We start from the raw sequence: 24,679 nt of genomic DNA on the forward strand, positions 1-24,679 counted from the left end.
CCCAGAGAATCTTTGAATAACGAAAGTCAAGTCTTGAATTTTTTCTTCAGTTCCCCCAGCTTGAGAAATGCTGACCGTGTTCTTCCCTTTTGGTTTTCTAATTCCAAATCTTTGCACATTTTATTATAGTACCAGGTTTTATCTTCTCGAGCTGATCTTTGAAATTTTCTGTTCAGCTCTTGGACCTCTTCAATTGTTCTATTTGCTTTAGCTTCTCTATGCTGGAGAGCAAGTTTCAGCATCTCCTCTGACATCCATTATGACCTTTTCCTTCTTTCTTTTTTTCTTCATGATTTTTTGCTCTCTTCATGTATGATGTTCTTGATGTCATCCCACAACTCTTCTGATCTTCAGTCTTTAGTGTTTAATGTATCAAATCTGTTCTTCAGATGATCTCTAAATTCAGGTGGGATAAGTTCAAGGTCATAGTTTGGCTCTCGTGGACTTGTTTTCATTTTCTTCAGTTTCAGTTTGAACTTGCATATCAATAATTGATGGTCTGTTCCACAGTCTGCCCCTGGCCTTGTTTTCAATGATGATATGGAGCTTTTCCATCTTCTCCTTCCACAGATGTAGTCAATTTGATTTCTATGTGTTCCATCTGGTGAATTCCATGTGTATAGTCATCTGTTATGCTGTCTAAAGAAGGTATTTGAAATAAGTAAATCATTTGTCTTGCAGAAATCTATCATTCGTTCTCAAGCATCATTTCTATTACCAAGTCCAAATTTTCCAACTACTGGTCCTTCCTCCTTGCTCCCAACCTTTGCATTCCAAGCACCAGTAATGAGCAATACATCTTGATTGCATGTTTGATCAATTTCAGCTTGAAGAAGTTGGTAGAATTCTTCAATTTCATCTTCACTGGCTTTAGTGGTTGGTGCATAAATTTGAATAATAGTGGTATTAACTTGGCTTCCCTGTAGGTGCATGGATATTATCGTATCACTTCATGACTGATCTGGATATGTTCTTTTGATGATGAATGCAATACTATTCCTTTTTCAATTTGTCATTCCCTGCATAGTAAACCATATGGTTATCAGATTCAAAATGGCCAATACCAATCCATTTCAGCTCACTAATGCCTAAGATATTGATGTTGATACATTCCATTTCATTTTTGACAGCTTCCAATTTTCCCAGATTCATACTTTGTACATTCCATGTTCAGATTTTCAGTGGTTGTTTACAGCTGTTTCTCTTCATTTTGAGTTGTGGCCCATCAGCAAATGAAGGTTCTGTGCACTTTTCTACCCTGAGCTTAACTCTATTCACGTCATCGTGGTCAACTCTACTTTGAGGAGGCATTTTTTCCCCCAGTCGCATTCTGAGTGCCTTCCCACCTTCCAGTCCTGTATCTGACAATGTTTCTCTATTTCTAGAATTTTCAGTGACTAGCGATCCGGAAGTAGTTTGTCACTCTTTCTACCTAGTCTGTCTTTGTCTGGAAACTCATCTGAAAGCTGTCCACCATGGGTGACCCTGCCGGTTATTTAAAATACTGATGGCATAGCTCTCAGAATCACAGCAACTCAAGCCACCACAGCATGACAGACAGATGAGTGGTGGCCGTTTGGTTTAATGTTGGTACTGTTACTTTAAATTTTGATGTCAATCCTGATATAATCAAGATACAATCAATATGTTCTCTCCTGATACTATCAATACTGATACAATCAAGATATTCTCTCCCAAGATGGCGGCTCCTGGAACAGCTGAGTGTCTTGATACAGAATACAATGGATTTCTGGATTCCCTTCAAATTCCCCAGCTATAAACCCTCCAATCCTCCAAACATACCTTTATATTTGTTTCAGAGTTCCAACACTATCACGTGAGCCCTCTTGGCCTGGTGTTCCATGTTGTTGTTGACAGAGCTCCTCACTACACGTCTACCCGATCCACCATCCTGAAGGAGCCTCAAAACCATGGCTTGGGTCAGGAACACCTTAATCCTTAAGGTGACCTGATAATCAGTTTGAATTTATAATTCAGAAAAACTGTGAAAAAAATCCATTCTAAATTAGCTTATTGGATTTAGATGCGATTTTTAAAAGAGCAAGTCAAAAATCTATGTGCTTTAGAAATTATGTAAGCATTTCTCATCATTCTTTAGCCTGATATAATGTATCCTTATTACTTTTCTAATTTAGTGTATGCTGCTCCTGTTGTTGTTAAGTGCCATCAAGTTGGATATGACTCATAGCTACCCTGTACAGGGTTTCCAAGGAGCAGCTGGTGAGTTTGAGCCACCGACCTTGTGATTCAATCCTACCTTGCGGTCCAGTGCTTTAACCCCCAGAGCCCCATCAATTGAGTATATAGGTTACTATAATCCAACAGTCATTTACAGCAAATATTTCATTCTTTTGTGACTTGCCATGAATTTCCTCTCTTCTTCCTTTATAACTACTACCACCTGTTCCTATGCATTTAGTCCCACTGGGTAATAATCTGTCATCCTACTCTGAAACTAAGTGAGGCACCCTACCACCACCCCACAAGAACTCCACAGCTATCTAAAAAATAGAAGGGAGATGGGAATTCAGAATTCAGTCAGTCTTACAGCTGGCACAGCTGTGATCTGAATCTGGTAAGTGGCTATATTTATTTTAGAAGGTTGTGAACCAGTGGAAATAGGGATTTTGCAAATATCAAACTATTATGCCCTTTTCATTCCTCAGAATTTTGGTACCTGACAATTGGCCAATTAGCAAAGATTCTGTATGTGTTTTACATGATTCATTTGGCAGAATTCAACACCCTTCTATCTGGGGAGAGTATAAATACTGTACATGATTATATTACATAATTATACATTATATTCTCTTCAGATAATAAAATGAGACATTGCTGCATGAAGACATGTCAGGTTTAAATGCTTAAATGTGGTTAGAGTAGAAATTCTTTCTTCAGTTACTTATAAATGGACATGATTTGTTTAGCCTTGATGGTGTTCTCAGTATAGTACAGAGATTAAACATTTAAGTCATATTGAGAAAGACATTTCTTCCTCAAGGGATCTATAAACAACATCTATCACATTCAATGGAAAATTACTCATTTGAGCTTCAAGAATTATTCCCAAGGTATCTTTCACCCTTTCCAGCTGTTGTTACATTCTGACAGTAGATAGATCAGCATAGCAACAATGCCTAATTGACTGCAGTCCTGTCAATTGAATATGGAGTGACTTTGGTCATACATATCCTGATTATTATAATAGTTCAAGGAATAGTAAATGTAAGAGAAACGTAAAAAATTCAAAGGTCTCTCTGATAAAATATCAAATAGTGAGAGAGCTCTTTGTTTAATACTCAAGTATCTTTAAAATTACCACTCAACTTGATTTGTAATATTAAGTTTTACATGGTTATACTGAAAAACTTTGAGGGTTTTGAAGGCAAAGAAAGTTGACATGTATATATAAACTGTTGCCTCTGAGAATTCTCATTTTATTGAAAGTTCATCCATACCAATCATTTCTTTAGCAGAGGCTGTTGGAGGAAGTCACTGAAGTGTTCCTATACCCAATGATGAAAAAAAAAAAGAGTATGATACCCAACTCAGCAATAAGATTGAGAATGAAGAGGACAATGTCCACAGACAGATTTAAGTCTTTTTGATATCTTCCATTGTAGAAGGAAGTCAAGGTGAGAAATTGAGATGGCATCTATGTAAGTGAATGAGAGAAGTGGCAGTCTAATATTAGCTCATGAAGAAGTACTATAGATAAACTTCACTAGAATGTATCAAAGATTTCTTTATTGCATGTCAATGAAGCATGCAGACAATACCAGTGTGTGTCTTAATGAAGCGCCATACTAAAAGAGTAAAAATCAGAAAGAAAGAAGTTACAATTATCCTATATGTCTAGTATATCATGAACTCTGTGTGTAGTGTTTTATAGATGTGTGATCTCTCTTGATCTTCACAAGAGCTCTAAGAAGATGAGAAAATGCAACTATAGAGAGGTTATGTGCCAAGGTTAAGTAAGATACCTATATCTATGTATCATTGAACTTCAGACTCCAAGAATATCAATTCATGGATACCTCCTTAGCCACAATTCAGAAACTCTCTGAGTGCTGAAAGTTGAAAATGACTGGAAGACCTTATTTAGACATTCAGATTGCGGTCTCACAGATCTTTCAACCTTGATTTCAGAAACTCTTGTATAATTATCAGGAAGCTTCTCTGTATCCACACCTACTCAGACTGTTTCTTTCATTTTTTTATCTAAGATGAAATTTGTTAGTATTAAGGGAGATAATTTGCTCCCTTTTTATCATAATCTTAAGTAAACACTATTTTGGTTTTGCTTTTATAATCAATATAACTCAGAATCAGGAAGTGGAATTGGTATTCTACTTGTTCTTCAATGTGTTTTTACAGACTTTTACCCCACCCCACCCCTTGCTAAAATTCCTGTTCCCATTAGGATCACAGAGTCATATGTTACCCTCTCTTCTTTTTAGATATCATTAAACTGGAAAAAAATTGGATACAGATAATCTAAATCTTTTGCCCAGTAGATAAGCATCACAGAAACTGGTAGATTTGTATTTGTCACACTACATGCATGATCGTGTAAACCAAATGAGCATTCAACAAAGCCTAACAATTTCAAGAAATGTCTCTTTAGTCTTGCTTTCTCATTCTCTGCCATCACTTTTTCACATCTTGTTTATTCTTCCTAAATATCCAATCTATCTATCACTCTCCTTTGTCACAAACTTCATAAAGGTAATACAAAATTACAAAAATCTTTAGACTGAACGTACCATATTATAATCAAATTAGAAAAAAAAAATTAGTTCTGTCTGCTCCCATATTTGTCTTTTCCCCTCCTATTACAATGGAATTTTAATAAGCACATAGCTGCAAAAACTGACTAATTTTCTCTTGACTATCTGTAATTCATACAAATGTAAGTAAACACATGAGTAAGACATCACATCACAATTTCCACACTACCAGGAGATAGATACAATTCAGAGCTCAAAGATGACTCTACAAAGGGAGGCAATGAAGACAAGAAACATGAAGAGTGGTAAGTTAGCTCAAAGAATGCCAATTTTATAAAATAAGGATAGGATCTCAACAAGAAGTGCAAAAACTATATATTGTTTATTGAAAACATGATGTGAGAAATGGTCAGCAGGGTTTTACTCAGTTTATATTTAAGATGAAGAAAAAAGTTAGAAACAAAAATCAGATTTATTAGTGATATCTCAAAGGAGTTATCTGCCTCTGTGACAATAGAGAAGAAGAAATTCTTTGAGTGTAAATCCTGATCCCCATCCCTTCCACACTACAACTATAAAATGACAAATAACCCACTTTAAAATGAGATAAAGAACAGGAACCAGACAAGGATGCCCTTTATCACCACTCCTACTCAATATTGTTTTGGAAATCTTAGCCAGAGCTATAAAGCAAGATAGAGAAATTAAAGGCATCCAAATTGGCAAAGAAGAAGCAAAACTCTATTTGTTGATGATATTATCCTATGCATAGAAAACCCTAATGACTCAGCAACAAACAAACAAACAAAACTCCTAGAACTCATTGGAAGATTCAGCAAAGTGGCAGGATATAAGATCAACATACAAAAATCAGTTGGATTCCTCTATATCAATGACAGCTCTGGAAAGGTCATTAGGAAAGCAATACCATTTACAATAGCCACCCAAAGGATGAAATATTTGGGAATAAATGTAACCAGATAAACAAAGGACCTATACAGAGAAAAGTACAAAACACTACTACAAAATAAATAAATAAAAATAGAGACTTACAAAAATGGAAGAATATATCATGCTCCTGGATAGAAAACTTAACATTGTGAAAACATCAATACTACCCGAAACAATCTAAACATATAATGCAATCCCAATCCAGAGTCCAACAACATTCTTTAGAGAGATGGAAAAAACAATGACAAATTTTATATGGAAAAGAAAGAGACGAGGATAAGCAAAGCACTGCTTAAGAAGAAGAACAAAGTTGGAAGCTTCTCAACCACTGATTTCAGATTTTACTACATGGCTATAGTGGTCAAAACAGCCTGGTACTGGTACAATGAAAGGTACATAGATCAATAGAACAGAATGGAGAATCCAGAAATTAACCCATCTACATGCAACCAACTGATCTTTGACAAAGGGCCAAAGTACATTGTGTGGGGAAGACATAGTGTCTTGAACAGATGGTGCTGGCAGAACAGGAAATTGATATGCAAAATACTAAAACAAGACCTTTATCTCACACCATATACAAAAACCAGTTTAGCATGGATTAAAAACCTAAATGTGAATACTAGAACTATAATCAATGGAAAAATAAGGACAGATGTAAGGGCTCTAATACAGAGCACATGCAGACTACCAAACATTGTGAAAATTACACAAACAAAAGATAAAATAGATGATTGGGAAATTCTAAAAATTAGAAACTTATGTGAATCAAAGAATTTCACCAAAAGAGTAAAAAGCAAGCCCACAGAATGGGAAAAAATCTTTTGCAATGACATATCACACAAGGGACTAATTTCTAAAATCTATAGGAAACTACAACACCTCTATAAGAAAAAGACAAGTAACCCAATTAACAAATAGACACAGGATATGAACAGATACTTCACCAAGGAAGATATTCGGACAGTCAACAAACATATGAAGAAAAAAAATTCTTTGTTGGCTATCAGTGGGGGTGAGATGGGGGGCTTGGGTGGTGTGGAGGGAGGCGATAGTAAAGCACAGGGTAGGGGGTAGACACATCATAGCTCGGGTGTTGGGGAGGGCAATACACAAGAAGGGGGAAGGTTGAAAGAACAAGGGGAATAGGGGACCACTGAGACAGGTTAGCATGGGCTAAATAGGACAAAGGTAAATAGTGATGCATGCTCTAACTTGGAACAACAGGGATCTAGGCATAGTCTGAAGAGGGGAAATAATACTATGATGCTTGACTGTCTTATGAATATTGGTTTCCCTTGCCTACTATTGTAAAATAGACACTTGAGTGGGATAGAAAGGAATGTCAGGAAACATAACTACAGAAAGCTTGTAAACCTGCCTTTAGCCTATAACTGATTGGAATTCCTATAAGGGGTTCTACAACTTGCCCGGTGAAACAGGCTTTTACGAAGCTTTTGCAATGTATAGGAATTTAGGTGGAATCCTGAGTTCCATCCAGAACCTTCTGAGGTGGGACATTCCCACTAGAAAGGACAAGCAGACAAGCCTGGAAGCTAGAGTGACAGAAGATACATCTTCAAAGAAAGATCATCAGGAAAAAACCAAAACAAAAATGTCAGCATGACTGGTTAGCACAAGAATAAGCAAGTGGTTTGCCGGGAAGCCATCAAGGCAAGCAATCAAGTTCCTTCAGGACAAACCCCCCTCTAAGACTGGAACTCAATGAGAACATGTGAGCAGGCATGTAAGCTTGCTGGTGACCACATTGGTCCTACTAGTGAGTGGAAGAGGGGGAAAGGCAGCAATGAAGAAATGGGCTGAGTACAACCATGTTCCATAGACTTCTGTTGACCTGGAAATGAAAGAGAAAAGAGGAAGGGCTGGTTGGTCCAAAGTGTGGTGAGATCTGGAGACACCTGAGCCTATGGATAAGGACATAGCCACAAAGGGCTAATGCTGAGAGTGAAGCATCCAGTTGCAGACAGTACCCATTTGACCTAGCCTCGATGGCTTGATAATCAGAACTCAACTAGAAGAAGATTAAAAAAAAAAAAGGAACAAAACAAAACTTTTTTAAAGGTTTTATTGTGGATTGAGTGAAAGTTTGCAAGGCAGATCATCCATTTTACATTCAACAAATCATATACCTTGTTTCATTACAATGATTGTAATCCCCACCATGTACCATCAGTTAACAGTATTTCTCTCTATCCACTTTAGCTTTTTTTAAAAAAAAAAACAGCAAAAACAAGACTCAGGCATATATAATAATTTACATCTCCAAAGGGCACAATCTCCAAGTCTACCTCCTGGCCACCAGCTTTTAATCCCTCTCTTCCCATGAATCTAGCGTCCTCTGCCGCTCCCCCTCTCCATGCTCCCATCTCTGTCTCCATCTCTGGTGTCACTGCTTCTCTGGATAAGGTCCCACATTCTGCTTGTACTCTTCTCCTTGATGGTCCTTGGGTCCTCTGTTTCAGGACTGTAATATTAACCACTCTCTTGTTTTAGTTACAATTTAATTACCTTTACAATTGTGACAGTTGCAATTAGTCATGATAACAATTATTCACTATTGAATCTTACAAATCGTATCCCCATCTTTTTGCACCAGACCCATCTAGACAAGATGAAATCTATTCAATGGGGACTCTTTCTTTCCTCCCATACTCTTAAACTAAACTCCCTCTTGAAACCTTGTAAGCCAGTCACTTCGTGCCTTTATCACCCCCTCATTTTAGGTAGCCAATGTCTAAATTGCCTGTCCCTATCTACCTTGTGTACAGAGGGGATAGCATTGATACTCGATGTGAAGACTCCTTCCCTCTCTGTTGGTATTTAGAGTTACTACCTCTCTCAGTATAGGTCAGGTTCATCAAATTGTAGCAATTTACCCTTGTTTCCTTTATCAAAAAATTTTTTTTTTTTTTTTTAATCTATCGAGCCATCGAAGCTAGGTCAAATGGCTACTGTCTGCAAGTGTGGGTGCTCTTGTGCATCTCCCCTCACTTCATATCAACTGAATGCTTCACTCTCAGCTCTAGCCCTCTGTGTCTAAGTCCGTGTCCATGGGCTCTAGTGTTCTTGGGTCTCACCACAATTTGGATCAACCAGCCCTTCCTCTTCTCTCTTTCATCTCCAGGGCAACGGGAGTCAATAGACTGTGATTGAACTCAGCCCATTTTTTCATTGCTGTGTTTCCCCCTTTTCCACTCATCAGTAGACCAATGTGGTCACCAGCAACTTACAAGTTTGTTTGTGTATTCCCTTTGAGTTTCAGTCTTAGAGGGGAGTTTGTCCTGAAGGAACTTGATTGCTTGCCTTGATGGCTTCCCAGCAAACAACTTGCTAATTCTTGTACTAACCAGTCATGCTGACATTTTTGTTTTGGTTTTTTCCTGATGATCTTTCTTTGAAGATGTATCTTCTGTCACTCTAGCTGTTCCAGGATTGTCTGCTGGTCCTTGCTAGTGGGAACATCCCACCTCATAAGGCTCTGTATGGGATTCAGGATTCTACCTAAGGTCCTATACTCTGCAAAGGCTTTGCAAGAGGTCTATTTCACTGGGCAAGTTCTAGATCCTCTTTTAGGTATTCCAATCAGTTGTAGGCTGAAGAAAAGGCTTACAAGTTTTCTCTAATCATGTTTTCCATCATTCCTTTCTATCCCACTCAAGTGTCCATTTTACAATAGTAGGCAAGTGAAACTAATATTTATAAGACAGTCAAGCATCTTAACATTATTTCCCCTCTTCAGAGTATGCCTAGATCCCTGTTTCACAGAGCCTTGTTGTTCCAAGTTTGAACATGCATCACTATTTACCTCTGTCCCACTTAGGACATGCAAACCTGTCTCAGTGTTCCCCTATATATTTTGTTCTTCTACCTCCCCCCGCTTCTTGTATTGCCCTCCCCAACACACTAACTAACCCCCCCACCCCAACCCTGCTGCTGGGATTACCTTATATTCCATTAACTCCTCCCTCCATATAAGACCACCTATTTTATCCAGTAATCTACCTGACCTTCCCACCACCTGGATCTCTGTTCCTCTTTGTTTACCTTCTTTCACATTGTAATTGTTTTGATCATAGACTGACCTCCCAGATCCTCTGTTCTTATCATTTTATTCTGTTATTGACTCTTCCATTTGTTGACTGAGTTCAGAATGATGCTGCCACATACATCATTCTTTAGTTGTTGTCTGTTCTTCTTGGTTTTCAGTCCATAGAAATTGATTTAGGATGTTTTTCATAGCAGGGTTGGCTTTGGCAAAATCCAGTAGCTTCTGTTTATCCTGGAATGTTTTGATTACATCATCGTATTTGATTGACAGCTTTGCTGGGTAGAGGATTCTTGGGTGGCAGTTTGTTTTTTTTTTTCTTTCAGGGTTTTATATATATTTCCCCATTGCCTTCTTGCCTGCATGGTTTCTGTTGAGAAATCAGAGCTTAATCTGATTTACTTGCCTTTGTATGTTACACTTCGCCTTTCCTGAGCTGCTTTCAGGATTCTGTCCTTACCTTTCTTTGATTTTGGAGAGCTTGATTATTATATGTCTTGGTGATTGTCTTTTAGGGTCTATCCTTCCTGGGGTTCATTGAGCTTCTTGAATGCTTATCTTTTCGCTTTTCAGGATGTCAGGATAATTTGTTTCCAATGCTGTATCTATCTTATTTGATTGTTCCTGTAGTGCTTTCCTGGTTTCTTCCTTATTTTTCTCAACTCCATTGTTTAGTGTTTTGATACATTTTATAATCATTGTTCTGAATTCCTTCTCTGGCATTTCCAAAGTCTGCCCATCTTCCAGGATGAAGTGTAGGTCTACTTCCAGCTCATTTGCCTCAGTCACTTTATATCATTTCTGGACATGTGTTGATATGGTCATCTGTTTCTGTGTTTTGGGCATATTCAGGAGTTATCTGTGGGCTTAATACTTAGATGGGTGTGCATTTTGGTATTTTTTATGATTTCTGATTACTTCCAGGTAGATGGGATCAGGAGATGGTCTTCCCTTTTCATTCTTCTTCCTGAGAAATTTCAAGATGCCACTGTTGGTCATTTTAACATAACTCAGGAATTAATTTTTGGCCTATTTCCTTTTTAGTCTGCCTAAACAAGGAAACAAGGGTAAATTGCTATAATTTGATGAACTTGACCTATACTCATGGTGGTGGTAGTGGTGGTTATGTGCCGTGGGTCAGTTTTGACTCATAGTGACCCTGTACAGGGTTTCCAAGGATGCAAATCTTTATGGGAGCAGAAAGCCTCCACTTTCTCCCACAGAATAGCTGGTAGTTTCAAACTACCGACCTTGCGGTTCACAGCCTGATTTGTAACCAGTATGCTACCAGAAACTCTGAATACCAGCAGAGAGGGAAGGAGTTTTCATACTCAGGGTAGATAGGGATGGGCAACTTAGACATTGGCTACTTTAAAGGAGGGGGTGATAAAGGCACAAAGTGACTGGTTTACAAGGTTTCAAGAGGGAGTTTAGTTTAAGAGTGTATGGGGGATGAAAGAGTCTTCACTGAATAGTTTTCATCTTGTCTAGATCGGTCTGATAAAAAGAGATGGGGATAAGATTCTTATGATTCAATAGTAAGTAATTGTTATCATGACTAATTACCACTGTCATAATTATAAAGATAGAAGTTTTGGAACAAAACCGGGGGAGTATTTAATCTTACTATCCAGAAACAGAGGCCCCTGGGACCATCAGGAAAGAAGAGCACAGGTGGAATGTGGGACCTTATCTAGAGAAGCAGTGACACCAGAAATGGAGACAGAGATGGGGACATGGAGAGAGGGAGCAGCTGAAGACTCTAGATTCATGGGAAGAGAAGGACTAAGAGATGGTGGCTGGGAGGCAGACTTGCCGAATGTGTCCTTTGGTGGTATACATTATTATATATGCCTAAGTGTTTAAAAAAAAAAAAAGAAAAAAAAGTAAATAGAGAGAAATACTGTTAACTGATGGTACATGGAGGGGATTATAATCATTGTAATGAAATAAGATGTATGATTTGTTGAATGCAAAACTGATTATCTGTCCTGTAAATTTTCAATCAACGCACAAAAAAATCTTAAAATAAAAAAATATATATAAGTGTGCAGGGGAAGATAGAATCCCCACTGAATAGTTTCCATCTTGTTTAGATTGGTCTTGTGAAAAGACATGGGGATAAGATTCTTATGATTCAATAGTGAGTGATTGTCAACATGACTAATTGCAACTGTCACAATTGTAAAGGTAGAAGTTCTGTAACAAAAGTGGGGGAGTAGTTAATCCTACAGTCCAGAAACAGACGACACTAGGATCATCAAGGCAGAAGAGCACAAGTGGAAATAAGGACCCTATCCAGAGAAGCAGCAACATGAGAGATGGAGACAGAGATGAGGACATGGAGAGAGGGAGCAGCTGAGGACTCTAGACTCATGGAAAGAGAGGGACTAAGTGCTAATGGCCAGGAGGCAGGTTTGCAGAATATACCCTTTGGTTTAAATTTTATATTCCTGAGTGTTTTTGTGTAAACTCCCCTACCCTCCCCCCAAAAAACAAAACAAAACAAATCAGAGGGAATGGAAGCAAACACTGTTGAATGATGATGCACGGAGGAGATTATAATCATTGAAATGGAACAATGGTGTAAAGCTGATGTTCTCCCATGTAAACTACCACTCAGTTCACACACACACACAAAGAGCCAAAGATTCATGCAGATATTTATACAAGGAAGATATATAAATATAAATGGATAAATGGTCAATACACACATAAAAAGATGCTCAAACTCAAAACTTACTGATGCTAAGTCAATATCGACCCATAACGATCCAATAGGACAGAGTAGAACTGCTTCCTAGGATTTTTGAGGATGTCAGTCTTCAATGAAGCAGACTGCCTCTCTTTCATCTTCCTTCTTCAGGGCATCTGATGGGTTTGAACTGCCAACCTCTTGGTTAGTAGCTCAATGCTTAGTCAATAGTCACTGTTGTTAGGTGTCGTTGATACAGTTCCAAGTAACAGCGATCCTATGCACAGCAGAACGGAATTGTTACATTTGAGCCCATTATTGTTAACACTGTGCCAGTCCATCTCAGTGGGGGTTTCCCTCTTTTTCATGGACCCACCACTATACCAAACATGATGTCCTTCTCCAAAGACAACATGTATGAAGCATAAAAGACGAAGTTTGGTCATCCTAGCTTCTAATGCATTCTGTTGTACTTCTTCCAATACAGATTTATTGGTTCTTCTGGCAATCCCTGGTACTTTCAACATTCTTCTCCAACACCATAACACAAATACATCAATTCATCTATGGTCTTCCTTATTTATTGTCCAACATTACATGCATATGTTGTTGTTGTTAAGTGCTGTTGAGTTGATTCTGACCCATAGCAAACTTTTATAGGGTTTCCGAAGTGAGCTTGAACCACTGACCTTGCAGTTAAAAGCAACTTGTCAGTTCAGTGCATTAACTCACAGCACCACATCAGGACTTGTCACATGTATATAAGGTGGTTGAAAATACCATGGCTTTGGTTAGGAGCACCTTTGTCCTCCGAGTGGTATCACTGTTCTTCAACACTTTAAAGAGGTCTTATGCAGCAGATTTGCCTAATGCAATAAGTCCTTTGATTTCTTTCTTTCTTTTTTTTTGTTTTTGCAAGTCACAGTTTTATTTCTACAATGAAACCCACCACATTCTCACACACAGGAGCTTAGGGGCTGTTGCTAAACACACACAGTTTGTATATTTGCTTACTTAGGTTGCTCTGAAAAAAGGAGGAGGAAGATGCATCCTGTCCACAAATAATTCTCACTCCAAACAGCAACACCTTTCATGGAGTTTTGGAAGAAGTCCTTCTGGGAGTCCTTATTAGAGCCTCCCATTTCAAGGCCCAGCATGGTTTCCTCTCCCACACATGAGGTATATTCTGGGGTGGGTGGAGACTCTGAAGGCAGAGGCGGTTCAGGTGCTGGTAAAACCAGGATGCACACAAACCCAAGCCCCCAGAGGCACGTTGCCACCCCTCCCCCCTCCCATCTTGCTAGAGGCCCCTCAGGCTTCTTCAGATGCTGTGGTGGGGCCTTCATCGCTAGGGAAAGCTACAAGTGGAGATTCCTGGCTGTTGCTCAGAGCAGCACAGCCTCTTGGGTGCCTTCTGGACTGGGGTGGTTTGGACTAGAAAGGGTGTTGGAAGAGGCCTGTGGTGAGGTCTAGCAAGTTCATTCTGGTACTAGATTTTCATGGCCTAAAAGATGCAAACATCCCTAGGTGCAGAAGGCTAACATACTTACCACTAACCTAAAGGGTTGACAGTTTGCACCCAGCGGCACCTCAGAAGAAAGGCTTGTGATCGACTAATGACCTTGGCCAGTGAAGCCCAATGGACACACATGGAGTGGCCCAGGTGCAGATGACCACATGGTAACCCCTCCCTAGGGTCATTGGGAGGAGAGACTGCTCACCTATTTTGTGCTCTTTGATTTCCATTTAGAACTGGGACCCTTGGGGCTGTGCTCCCTGCTGTCCCCTCTCAGGTGTGTCCAGCACCCTGTCCCCAACCCCAGCTGAAGATGCAGAAGGTACAGCCCTGCCAACAGGACTGTGTGGAGATAGGGAGGTGGAAGTCATGCGGACATGTGGGGCCAGAAGCAGCTGCTGCCTGAGAGGACGAGTGGGGCACCAGGACAGGGAGCAGACACCACCTTCCAGGGAGGGACTGTTCCTGCCAACCTTCTCACAGCAGGGTCTCCCCAGGCTTCTCAGAACAGGGGTCTCAGCATAGAGGGAGGCTTAATATTTGGTGACCAGAAGATGAATGTAATAGTATCACCATTCGTAGTGTCCATGGAAACCCCGGGGAAGAGGTGGTGTCCACTGGCTCTCAGAGACGGCGTTCTTCAGCTGTCAAAGCAGCAGAGACGGGCCTGCCAGGCTGGTGTCTCCGGTCCCCTGGTCCTCGCCACTCTCCTCCTTCTGGATGCTCTGCTGCTCTGGGCACTCAAAGTGCACACAGTGAAACATCTCATTTGCTGTGTTGTGTGTTCCAACAATTCAGATGAAGGAAGTAGGCTGTCTTTCAAAGGTTACCGATTGCCAGGATTTGCAGGAGACTTTGGTTCTGTCAGCCACCATGGTCCACTGTTGCTGGTTGGTAGAAACCTCAACGTAGTAGATATAGCTTCGATCATCACAGTTCCAAAGTAATAGCCGTATTGACCCAATCATGTACGGCTGTGCCAGTTGAACCATGATTGCAGCACTCCTCAGCTGATGACACGTGTGGCCTGAATCCCAATCATAATTTTTGGTGTCTCCATTCAGCAGGGCATTTCTGCTCCGACTGACGCCTTCAATCACACTGGCATAATCAGCAATTGTTGCAACATTCTCCATGGGCACAAGGGCAGGGCTTGATAGTGGCTAGGGTGGAGATGCAGTGAAGTTCGCTGTCAGCAATACCACAGAATACCAGGCAAAGCAGATCCAGGGCAGAGCTCCAAAACTCTAAACCACTGAGATAGGAATATTTTGAAGGTTTGAAGGCTTATAGATAGTGGAACTTGAAGCTGAAGTAAAAAAATCTTGCACTTTGAATCTGCCAGGCTGGGCTTGGATGCCCGGAGCCAACATCTTGGGCAAAACCAAATGGCAAGACCCGTCCTTTGATTTCTTGATGATTGATTCCATGACTGTTGATTGTAGATTCAAGCAAAATGAAGTCTTTGGCAACTTCAATCTTCTTTCCATTTTTCATGATGTTATTTATTGGTCCAGTTATGTGGGTTTTTGTGTTCTTTACATTGAGATGCAATCCAAACTTCAGGGTGTAGTCTTTGATATTCATCAATAAATTCTTCAAATTCTCTTTGCTTCCAGCAAGCAAAGTTATATTATCTGTATGATGCAGGTTATTAATGAATCTTCCTCCAATGCTGATTCTAAGAGTATTTGCTCAGCATACAGATGGGATAAGTATGGTGAAAGAATACAACCCTGGAGCACATCTTGCCTGATTTAAAACCATTTAGTGCCCCTTGTTTTGTTTGAACAACTGCCTCTTGGTCTATGTACATGTTCCTCATGAACACAATTAAATGTTCTGGAATACCCATTCTTTGCAGTGTTAGCCATAGCTAACACAGTTGAAAGTCTTGTATAGCCAATAGTGCACAATTAAATATTTTAAGGTACTCTCTGCTTTCAGCCAAGATCCATCAGATTTAAGCCTTGTTCCATGTCATCTTCTGAATTTGGCTTGAATTTCTGTCAGTTCTTTGTCAAAGTACTGTTGCAGTAATTTTTAAATTATCTTCAGGAGAATTTACTTGCGTGTGAGATTAATGATATTATTCAACAATTTCCAGTCTGTTGTATCACCACTCTTTGAAATGGGCACAAATATGGATCTCTTATATTCAGATAACTGTCTTCCAAATTTCTTGGGATAGATGAGTGAGCACCTCCAGTGCTTCATCAGTTTGGTGAAAGATTTCAATTTGCATTCAGTCAATTTCTAATATCTTGTTTTCCACAAATACCTTCAGTGCAGCTTAGACTTCTTCCTTCAGTACCACCTGTTCTTGTTTATAAGCTACCTCTTGAAATGGTTGAACATCGACCATTTATTTTTGATACAGTGTATACCGTCCATCTTACTTTGATGCTTTCTGCATCATTCAATATTGTGCCTAGTGTTGCTGCTGTTATTGTGTGCCATCGAGTTGGTTCTGACCCATAGAGAACGTGTATAGGGTTTCCAAGGAGCAGATGGTGTGCTTGAACTGCTGACCTTGCAATTCCAACGGACCTTGCAGTACAATTCACTAATCCACAATGCCACCCCATTGTGCCATTATGCCTAATGTTGTGGTTTAAGTGTCCTCTAGTCGATTCCAACACATAGCGATCCTGTATAAGGTTTCCTTGAAGCAGCTGGTGAGCCTGAAACACTGACCTTGCAGTTCAAACGGCTGTGCAGTCTGGTACATTAATCCACAGCGCCACATCAAGACTCCCTAGAATCCTATAGGATTCTTCAATATTGCAAGTCCAAGCTTGTATTTTCCTTCAGTTCTTTGAGCTTGAGAAATACTGAGCATTGCTTCCCTTTGGTTTTCTAACTCAAGGTCTTTGCACATTTCATTAGGATATTTGACTTTCCCTTCTCTAGCTGTCCTTTGAAATTTTCTGTTCAACACTTTGACTCCTTCATTTCTTCCATTTGCTTTAACATCTCTTCACAGGAGAGAAAATTTCAGCATCTCTTCTGACATCCATTTTGGTCTCTTCTTTCATTCTTGTCTTTTTAATGACTTTTTACTTTTTTCCTATATGGTGTTTTTGATGTCATCCCATAGTGCTTCTGGTTATTAGTTTCTAATGCATCAAATCTGTCTTGAGATGGTTATTAAATTCAGGTGAGATAAACTCAAGGTCACATTTTGACTCTTGTGAACATTTAAAAAATTGTCTTCAGCTTCAGCTTAAACTTGCACATGAGCAATTGATGGTCTGTTCTGAATTCAGCCCCTGGCCTCATTTTTCGCTGATATTATTCTATAACAGACAGTGTTATACTTCAAGATAGATCTTGAAATGTTCATTTTGATAATGAATGCTAAACTATTCCTTTTGCACTTTCATACCCAGCATAGTAAACTATATGATTGTCAGATTCAAAGTGGCCCATAACAGTCCATTTGAGCTCACTGATGCCTACAATATCAGTCTTTTTGCTTTCCATTTCATTTTTTACAACATCCAGTTTTCCTAGATTCATACTTCATACATTCTGTGTTTTGATTGTTAATTGATATTTGCTTCTATTTCTTGCCATTTTTAGTGGTTCACCATCAGTAAATGAAGTTCCAAGAAGCTTTACTCCATTTGTGTTATCAGGATCAACTAACTCTACTCTGAGGAGGCAGTGCCATCTAATCTGTGAGACTCATCTTCCATCACTATATCTGACAGTGCTCTGGTGGTATTCATAATGTTTTAATATTCTGGCATGCTGACAATGTTCCACTGCTGTCCATAATGTTTTCACTATCTACACATTCAGAAGTAGTCTGTCTTAGTCTGGAAGCTCTAGTAAAACCTATCCACCATGAGTGACCCTGCTGGTATTTAAAACACCAGTGTCATAGCTTCCAGCATCGTAACCATATGTAAGTCACCACACTATGTCAAACTGACAGATGAGTACTGGAACCAACAGTCATTGTTGTTTTAAAGTGCCATTGAGTTGGTTCTGAATAGGATTTCTGTAAGTTTGAACCACTGACCTTGAGATTCAAACAAACCTTATCCTACAGTGCCATACCAGGACCACACCATTGTTGTTGCTGTTGTTAAGTCCTGTAGAGTCGATTCCGACTCATAGTGACCCTGCACAGGGTTTCCAAGGCTTCAAACCTTTACAGGAGCAGACAGCCTCATCTTTCTCCCATGGAACAGCTGGTAGTTTTAAACTGCCGACCTTGAGGTCAGCAACCAGATTCATAACCACTATACGACCAGAGCTCCTTAGGAACACACCATTAGGGGAATGCAAATCAAAACACAGATTAGATAATACATCATACCCACTTTGATGGATAAAATGATAAAAGACAAGCAATTATAAATGCTGGCAAGGATGTGGTAAAATTGAGACTGTCATAAATTGTTAGTGAAAATTTAAAATGGTGTACCATCTTTTAAAAAGCTTGGCAGTCCCTCAAAATATTAAACAACTACCTACAACTCAGTAATCTCACTCCACTTCTAGGTACATCCTCAGAAGTATAGAAAATATATGCTTACACAAAAGCTTGTACACATATACTCAAAGCAGGGTAAGTCATAATAGCCAAAAAAGTGGAAAACACTCAAATGTCTATCAGTAGATGAATGCATAATATATACAATGGAATGTTATTCTGCAATAAAAGGAATGAAATACTGAAACATTCTCAGCATATATAAAGTTTGAAAACAGCATGTTAAATGAAAGAAGGCAGACATAAAGGCCACACAATGTATGATTACTTTCATGTAAAATGTCCAGTACAGGCAAATCCATTGAAATAGAAAGTAGATTTTGGGCATGACTGCTATAATAGGTAAGGTGTTTCTACTTGGGGTGTAGAAAATATTTTGGAGGTAGTGGTCAGAATTACACAACCTTGTGATTTATTAAAAAATACTGAACTGTGCATTTTAAATGGTGAATATTATTTATATAAATTATATCCTTAGCTTAAAAACACTGAAAAAAGAATCCTAAGCAAAATATTATAGAATAGAATCTATCAGTACATTTCAAGAAATATGCATCTAGAAAAAAAAAAAAGGATTTCTTCTAGGAATTCAGTCATTGACTTTGTGAAAATCTATTAAAATAGTTGATCATACTAATTGATCTAAGGAGCTCAAAGTAGAGCTGACCATGATGATGCGAATGGAGTAAAGCCCAGGGGAGAAAAGCCCTGTGGGACCTTCATTTGCTGATGGAGCACAACTCAAAATGAAAAGAAACAGCTGTAAACATCCATTGAAAATTGGAACATGGAATGTATGAAGCATGAATCTGGGAAAATTGGAAGTTGTAAAAAATGAAATAGAATGCATAAACATCAATATCTTAGGCATTAGTGAGCTGAAATGGAATGGTATTGGCCATTTTCAATTTGATAGTCATATGGTTTACTATACCTGGAATGACAAATTGAAGAGCAATGGCATCACATTCATCATCTAAAAGAACATTTAAAGATCTATCTTGAAGTATAATGCTGTCTGTGATTGGGTAACACCCATATGCATACATGGAAGACCAGTTATAACCACTATTATTCAATTTATGCAGCAACCACTAAAGTCAGTGATGATGAAATTGAAGAATTCGACCAACTTCTTCAGTCTCAAATTGAGCAAAGGTAATCAGGATACATTTATAATTACAGGTGATTGAAATGCAAAAGTTGGAAATAAAAAGGAAGGATCAGTAGTTGGAAAATATCAGTAGTTGGTGATAGAAACAATGTTGGAGATTACATTATAGAATTTTCTAAGACCAATGACTTGTTAATTGCAAATTCCTTTTAAAATAACATAAAAGATGACCATACTAGCCTAAACAGAAATCAAATTAACTACATTTGTGGGAGGAGATGGTGGAAAATCTCCATATCATTAGCCAAAACAAGGCTAAGGGCCAACTGTGGAACAAAAAGTCAATTGTTCATATGCAAGTTCAGGCTGAAACTGAAGAAAATTAAAAGAAGTCTACAAAAGCCGAAACTTGGCCTTGAATATATCCCACCTGAATTAAAAATCATTTAAAAAACAGATTTGATGCATTAGACATTAATGACTAAAGACCAGAAGAGTTGTGGGATGACATCAAGAACATCATACAGGAGGAAAGCAAAGTTACTAAAACAAGAAAGAAGGTAAAGACAAAATGGATGTCAGAAGAGACTGAAACTTGCTCTCCAGCATAGAGATGCTTAAACAAATGGAAGAAACGAGAATGTAAAAGAGCTGAACAGAAAATTTCAAAGTTCTTCTTGAGAAGACAAAGTCAAGTATTATAATGAAATGTGCAAAGATCTGGAATAAAAAAAACTAAAAGTGAAGGACATGCTCAGCATTTCTTAAACTGAGGGAACTGAAGAAAAAAATTCAAGACTACACTGGTAATATTGAAGAATTCTATGGACAAAATACTGAATGATGCAATAAGCATCAAAAAAAGATAGAAGGAATATACAGACTCACTGTACCAAAAAGAAATGGATGATGTTCAACCATTTGAAGAGATACCTTATGATCAAGAGCCAATTATATTTATTCCCACCCCCTCCATACACAGAGTAGACAGGGATGGGCAACTTGGACATTGGCTACCAAAAATGGGGGGTGGGAGGATTACAAAGGCAAGAAGTTACTGTCTTACAAGCTTTCAAGAGGGAACGTAGATCCAGAGGATGTGGAGGAAGGTAGAATCTCCACTGAGTAGTATCCAATCTGTCTGGGAGGGCCTGATGAAAGGAGATGTGAATAGGTCTCGTGTGATTCAATAGTGAATACTTGTTATCAGGACTGATTGTGAGGGTTGGAAATGTAAAGGTAGATGGTTTGTAGCAAAAGTAGTGGGGGTGATTGACTTTGCAGTCTAGGAGAATCAAGGGAGAAGAGCGGAGAGCGGGACCCTACCCAGAGAAGCAGTGATGCCAGAGATGGAGGCAGAGTTGATGACATGGAAAGATGGAGTGGCTGGGGACTCTAGACCCAGAGAGGGAGAGAGGCTGTGTGCTGACGACCAGGAGGCAGGCTTGCAGGGTATACCCTTTGGCTGGTTGATGATGCATGGAGGGGTTTTTAACCAAGGCAATGAAATGATATATGATAGGATAGGATGAATGTAAAGCTAATGTTCTCCCATGTAAACTATCACATAATTCACAATAAAACATTAAAAAAAAAAAAAAACACAAGATAGAAAACAAGAGTTTGAACTAATAGCTAATAAAAATTAAACAACAACAACAAAAAAGAACCAATGGTACTTAATGAAGAAATTCAAGGTGCACTCAGGAACTGGCAAATGATAAGACTCTGGGAATTGTTAGAATACAAATTAAGTTCTTTCAGCAACCTGATACAGCATGGGAAACACTCACTCACCTATGCCAAGAAATTTGGAAGACAGCTATCTGGACAACTAATTGGAAGAGATACAAGTTTGTACCCATTCCAAAGAGAGGTGACCCAACAGAATACAGAAATCATTGGACAATATCATTAATTTTGCATGCAAGTAAATTTTTGCTAAAGATAATTCAAAAACGGCTGCAGTACATTGACAGGGAACTGCCAGAGATACAAACCAGATTCAGAGGAATTAGGATATCACTGTTGGCGTAAGATGAATTTTGGCTAAAAGCAGAGAATAGCAGAAAGATATTTACCTGTGCTTTATTGACTATGCAAACACTTTTAACTGTGTGGATCATGACAAGCTATGGATGACATTTCAAAGAATGAGTATTCTGTAGCACTTAATTGTGCTTATGATAAACCTGCACATAGACCAAGAAGCAGTTGTTTGAACAGAACAAGGGGACACTGAATGGTTTAAAATTAGGATAGCTGTGCACTAAAATTGTATTTTTTTTACCATACTTATTCAGAGTCTTGGTGTGGTGCGGTGGGTTAATGCACCAGACTGCAAAGCTGTTTGAACTGCAAGTTTGGTGGTTCAAACACCAGCTGCTCCTCAGAAACCTTATACAGGGTCACTATGGGTCGGAATCGAATCAACGGTACTTAACAACAACAACAACACCTGGATACTTATTAATGAACTGTGTTGAGCAAATAACTGAGAAGTTGGATTATATGAAGAAGAATGTGCATCACGATTGAATGAAGACTCATTAACAACATGTGATATGCAGACGATGCATTCTTACATGCTAAAAGCAATGAGGACTTAAAATACTCACTCATGAAGACCAAACACCACAGCCTTATGTGTGAGTTGCACCTCAATGTAAAGAAAACAAAAATCCTCACCACTGGACCAATAAACAACATCATAATAAATTGAAAAAATATTGAAGTTGTCAAAGACTTCATTTTGCTTAGATCCAATATCAACAATCATAGAAGTGGCAGTCAACAAGTCAAAAGACATATTGCATTAGGGAAACCTGCTGTGCATGACCTCATTAAAGTGTTAAAGAGCAAAGATGTCAATTTGAGAACTAAGGTGCCCCTGACCCAAGCCATGTCCAAGCTATCAATAGCTAATAGGCATGTGGAAGTTGGACAGTGATTAAGGAACATCATAGAAGAATCGATGCATTTGAATTATGGTGTTGGAGAAAAATATTAAAATTACCATGGACTGCCAGAAGAACAAACTAATCTGTGTTGAAAGAAGTATAGCCAAAATGTTCCTTAGAAGTCAGGATGGCAAAACTTCATCTTTTATACTTAGGACACATTATCAGGAGAAACCAGTCTCTGGAGAAGGACATCATGCTAGGTAAAGTGGAAGGGTAGTGAAAAAGAGGAAGAAACCCAATGAGATGGACTGATACAGTGGTAGCAACAATGAGCTCAAGCTTAACGAAGATTGTGAGGATTGCAGAGGACAGGGCAGTGTTTTGTTCTGTTGTTCCTGGGGTTGCTATGAGTCAGAACTGACTCAACAGCATGTAACTACCACCATCACAACATATACATATAATGTGCATAATAATATCATCTATGTAATACACAAAGTCCTGGTGTAGCTTTGCGGGTTAATGAGCTAGACTGCAAAGTCAGTTTGAACCACGAGGTTGGCAGTTCAAGCTAAAAGCTGCTCCTTGGAAACCCTATACAGGGTTGCTTTGGGTCAGAACTTACTCGACAGCACTTAACAACAACATATATACTCTTTGTACATTATATAACATTTTTATGCCTTTAATGAATTATGGTGTTGATGAAGAATATTATACACCATGTACAGTCAGAAGATGGGCAAATCTGTCTAGGAGAGGATGTCAAGACTATCTCTCATGTACTTTACATTGCCTGGGTAAAGACATTATGCTTGATATAGGAGAAGGTCAGTGGAAAGAATGAACACCCTCAACAATGTGGTTTGAATCTGACTGTAACATGGGTTCAAACATAACAATGACTGTGAGGATGACACTGAACAGGGCAATGTTTTGTTCTGTTGTACATGGGGTGGGTATGAGTCAAAATCAATGGCATCTATCACACCAACAACATCATATTTTTATGTTAAAGTACAAATTGAAGATAATTACATATGGGCCTATAATATATGCCATATACTGAGTATGGAAACAATAGTCAAGAGATCATATTGTAGCAGATTTGCCTAATGCAATATGTAATATGTAGATTTACATAATGTGTTAGACAAATCTACTGAAAAAAACAAAAAAACTCTTGAAACTGTCACAGAGCAAAGATGTCACTTTAAGGACTAAGGTGTTCCTGACCCAAGCCATAGTATTTTCAATTATCTCATATGCATGTGAAAGCTTGGCAATGAATAAGTAAGAACAGAGAAGCACTGATGCATTCAACAAATGATGCCGGGACAACTCGATAAACTTATTAATTTGCAGAAAAATATTGAAAGTACCATGAGCTGCCAGAAGAACTAACAAATCTGTCTTGGAAGAAATACAGCCAAACTGCTCTTTAGAGGCGAGGATGGTGAGACTTCGTCTCTCATGATTTGGTCATGTCATCAGGAATGACCAGTCCATGGAGAAGGATGTCATGTTTGGTAAAATGGAAAGTCATTGAAAAAGAGGAAGATCCCTAACGAGATGGATTTACACAGTGGCAGCAATAATGGGTTCAAACATAACTACACTTGTGAGGATGGAGTAAGACTGGGCAGTGTTTCATTGTGAATAGTCACTATGTGAAGGAATCAATTCAAGGGCACATTACAACAACATACTATGCATATCCTTATGTATATTTTTTATGTAAAAAGTTAATAGTGCAGTGTGGACTTCTGGCGCTTCCCTGACCAGGCAGCACAGCCTCTATTCTGCTTTTGGAGGACTCTTTGTCTCCCTACATTACACGAAAAGAGTCACCATCTGCTGCCAAATAGGCAAGCTGCAACAACACTTTATAAAACACCAAAACCCAGGCAAGAAACAATACCAACCGCCATATACCAGGGAAAAAGGCAACTCCTGTGAAAGTTACTCTGAGTTAAGCAATAAGAAAAGTGAAAAGGGAAGACTACATCCTGATCACATCTCCCTGGAAGCAATCAGAAAACATAAAAAATTACCAAAATACATACTCAATTAAGTATTATGGCCACAGATAAACAAAAAACATGTCCAAGAAGCAAAAGCAGATGACCATATCAGCACATGTCCAGAAAAAAGATAAAATATCTGAGACAAATGA

The 24,679-nt window shown here is 38.8% G+C and overlaps 1 pseudogene; it reads right to left on the bottom strand.

Annotated features, from left to right (window-relative positions):
* Positions 1-14,626: 14,626 nt before the first annotated feature.
* LOC102835232 lies at positions 14,627-24,434 on the bottom strand (annotated as a pseudogene).
* Positions 24,435-24,679: the final 245 nt, after the last annotated feature.

Source organism: Chrysochloris asiatica, unplaced genomic scaffold, assembly GCF_000296735.1.
Source record: "Chrysochloris asiatica unplaced genomic scaffold, ChrAsi1.0 scaffold00126, whole genome shotgun sequence".
Taxonomy (NCBI): domain Eukaryota; kingdom Metazoa; phylum Chordata; class Mammalia; order Afrosoricida; family Chrysochloridae; genus Chrysochloris; species Chrysochloris asiatica.